Source organism: Hevea brasiliensis, chromosome 11, assembly GCF_030052815.1.
Source record: "Hevea brasiliensis isolate MT/VB/25A 57/8 chromosome 11, ASM3005281v1, whole genome shotgun sequence".
Lineage (NCBI taxonomy): Eukaryota > Viridiplantae > Streptophyta > Magnoliopsida > Malpighiales > Euphorbiaceae > Hevea > Hevea brasiliensis.
The window spans coordinates 78,429,092-78,432,719 of NC_079503.1; the positions used below are offsets into that span (position 1 = coordinate 78,429,092).

General features: G+C 22.2%; 1 pseudogene; it reads left to right on the top strand.

The window, feature by feature from the left end:
- Positions 1 to 410: 410 nt before the first annotated feature.
- On the top strand, positions 411 to 1,155 carry LOC131170320 (protein DOG1-like 4; annotated as a pseudogene).
- Positions 1,156 to 3,628: the final 2,473 nt, after the last annotated feature.

Sequence of the window (3,628 nt, forward strand, 5' to 3'; positions counted from 1 at the left end):
TACCTCAGAGGAGGGTTTTATTGATAGAGACAGTGAAGGAAGAGGAAGATATTTGGGTTCCACGTTGAACTCAACATAGTTTATTTTACTGACAGGTTTTCCAACATAAAAAACATAAAACACCAGGTGGTGGGGTGCATGATTAACTCATCAACATGGTCAAAGCCAAACCTATATCCATCAGACTCATGTCCCTCTCTGGGAGAGGCTTTCCATATTTGCAAAGCGTCACTCATCCCTTGACACTCACCACTAACTCATTGCTGCACGTAAGCCAAGCACAAGCATACCTTTTCTTATATATAAAAACATATCACTCTATTCATCTCTCTCTATCTCCCACCTAGTCCTAGCTAGCTAGTTATTCCTCTTCTTTCTCCATCTCTTTGCATAAAAGAAAGGGGAAAGATATGAAAACTAAAGTTGAAGAGAGGTTCTCTGAGTTTTTTGAGAAGTGGATGTGTAAACTTAATGAGTATCTGCAACACCTGTGAAGGACGTCTGAGGATTATCGAGCTAAAACTGGGTGTGAGCGTGAGCAAGAGCTACAAACTTTAGCGTCCAAAGTCACACAACATTACAAAGACTACTACACTATAAAATGGGCCTTAGCCCATGAAGATTGTGCTTGCTTTCTTTTGTCCAATTTGGATTTCCCCTTTAGAGAATGCGTATTCTTGGGTTTTTGGGTGGAAATCTTCAGCAGTGCTTAAACTGGTTAACTCAATAAGGACAAATGGTGTTCCCAGTTCGAGTTCAGTTGAATTAACACAAGAATAAATGAGAAAGGTTGAGGCTTTACGGGTGAAAATAAGGTTAGAAGAGGAGAAGGTGGAGAGGGAAACAGAGAGGCAACAAGTGGCCGTAGCAGACAGGAAGATGGTAGAGTTGGTAAGGTTGGTGGTTTGAGTGAAGAATGGGGAGCAAGTGAGGCAGGTGGAGGGACTGGTGCAGGTGGCACCGAAAGGAGTAATGGCAGGATAAGAGAAGGTGATGAAAGCGGCAAATTGTGTAAGGCTTAGGACTTTGAATGGAGTTTTGGATGTTTTGAGCCCACTACAATGTGTGGAGTTCTTGGCTGGGATTGGCATGCTTCAAATTCAGCTAAGACAATGGGGAAAAAAAGGGCTTGCACCATTAATTAGAAACTTCTAGTTGTAGAGTTTTAGGGGTTTTGATTTTCACTTTTAGACTTATTTTCTTTTGTCTTGATTTGGTTTTATCTTAATTAATATGCATGTACTATTCAGTGGCTTTTATTTAATTTTTTTTCATACTTATTATAAAAACTCATAATTTAATTTTTTTTATATAATGTTTTATTAATTTTATATTATATAATATTATCATTATATTACAAATATTATATTTAATTATTTAAAATAAAATATTAATTTTAATGTCATTTTAATTAATTATATATATATAAATATTTATCAATTTAAATTATTTTTTATTTGATCATATTTTTAAAAAACTATGTGTTATAATATTAATATAATAAAAAAATAATAATAAATTTTTAAAATATAAATAGGTGAAAATATTTAAAAATTAAAATAAATTAATAATAAATATAAATTAGCCCGTGAATTTAATTCATTTAAATTTTATTATTTATTTTTTTAAGAAAAGTTTGATTTGCATACATTTTATTTTAAAATCATATTAACTTGTATAATAAAATTGTATACCTAAATTAATGTAAAAGAGAATTACTTATAAAATTAGAAAATAAAATAATTTTTAAAATAAATTTTTATTAGTTTAGTGCATTATTATTACAAAATTTTCATTTTTATTATATTGATATTTTGAAATTTTATATTGTCATATTATTTAATACAAAAAATTTAAAATCCATTTAATATATTTATAGATTATATTATATATGTTACAAACACTTGTTAACATATAAATTTAATCAAGCATATTCTAATTAAAATTGAATTTTATATATATTATATATATATAGAGAGAGAGAGAGAGAGAGGTCTACTTCTAAATTAAAAATTATAGCAAAGTTTCTATAAAATAATTTTAAAAAAATAAAATTTAAAAGAAAAAAAATAAATTTATATTATTAATATTTATAATAATAATTTATTAGTTCAAAAAGTTTGTCCCTCATTCATACCTGTATATACATTATAGTACATAGTCTATTTTTATAAATGCATTGTATTTATTACTAATTTATATTTTTATTATATTATATTTCTAAAAACATCATAAAAAATATTTTATAAAATTGCCTTCAGCTTTAATTATTTTTTTATTTAGTATTCAGCATAATTGGGCATAATATTATTCTTGATTAAATTATTAATAGAAAATTAGAATTATATTAACATAATAAAATAAATTTAGTCCAATTCGGTTTGGTTTATATAATATATTTTTTTATTTCAATTCTTCTTTTCATTCAAAAGAATAAGGATTATGAACATTATTATTTTTAACACTAAAAGAAATAAAAATAGAAAAATATCAATATTGTAATAATATAAATATAAATCTAATTAATTAATTAATATATCATTAACATTATCTTTAATTTATTATTAATGCAAAAGATAATATTTTATATAGGTGGTATAATGCTAGCTCTACAATAATAATTTTTAAGAAATCATACTTGTAATAATATAAATATGCATTTGAATAAATTAATTAGATTTAAATTTAATTATCTTTATTTTTGTTGTTAGTATTGATCTTCAACTAAAATTTAAAAAAAATTCCTTTTATGTTCTTCATTTAACAAATTTTAAAATTATTAATAACCTTCTAATGATTTCTATTATTTTTGTTTTCATTTTTGTAAATTATAGTCATTAAATATTTAATTTTAATTAATATTAATAATTTTATAAATATTAATATATTGTTTTATTGAAATAAAAATATACTTGTAATAATAAAGATATACATAATGAATAAATTAATTTGGTTTAAATTTAATTATTTTTAATTTTTTTGTTAGTATTAGTCTTCAATTAAGATTAAATAATTTTTTTAAGTTGGTCATTTAACAAATTTTAGAATTAATAATAATGTTTGGATGATTTATATTATTTTTATTTTCATTGTTAAAAATTATAGTCATTAATATATAATTTTAATTAATATTCATAACTTTACAAATATTAATATATTGTTTTACTAAAAAAATCTTAGATGGAAATTAATTAAAAAATAATATGTAACCAATAAATATTTTAAATATATATAATAAATAATTAATTGTTCATAAAAATTAAAAAATTAGATACTAATAAACTATTTTACTTAATATTGTAATACAATCAAATTATATTATTTATTTTTTATTTATTAATTTTTTTATTTTAGGTAATTAATTCTTAAAAATTTTTATATTTTATTGAAGTTAATTATAAATAGGATTAAGAATTTTAAGTTTATATTAACCATAAAATTAAGAATTTTAAATTTATACAAACTTTAAAATTAATTTAAATAATAAAAATATAATTATAATTAATTTTAAGAATAAATGGCAATTTGAGTAAAGCCAATATTCCCCCTCCTCCTTCATATATACATAAGAATAAATTAATTAGGTTTAAATTTAATTGTCTTTAATATTTTTTTATTATTATTGAAA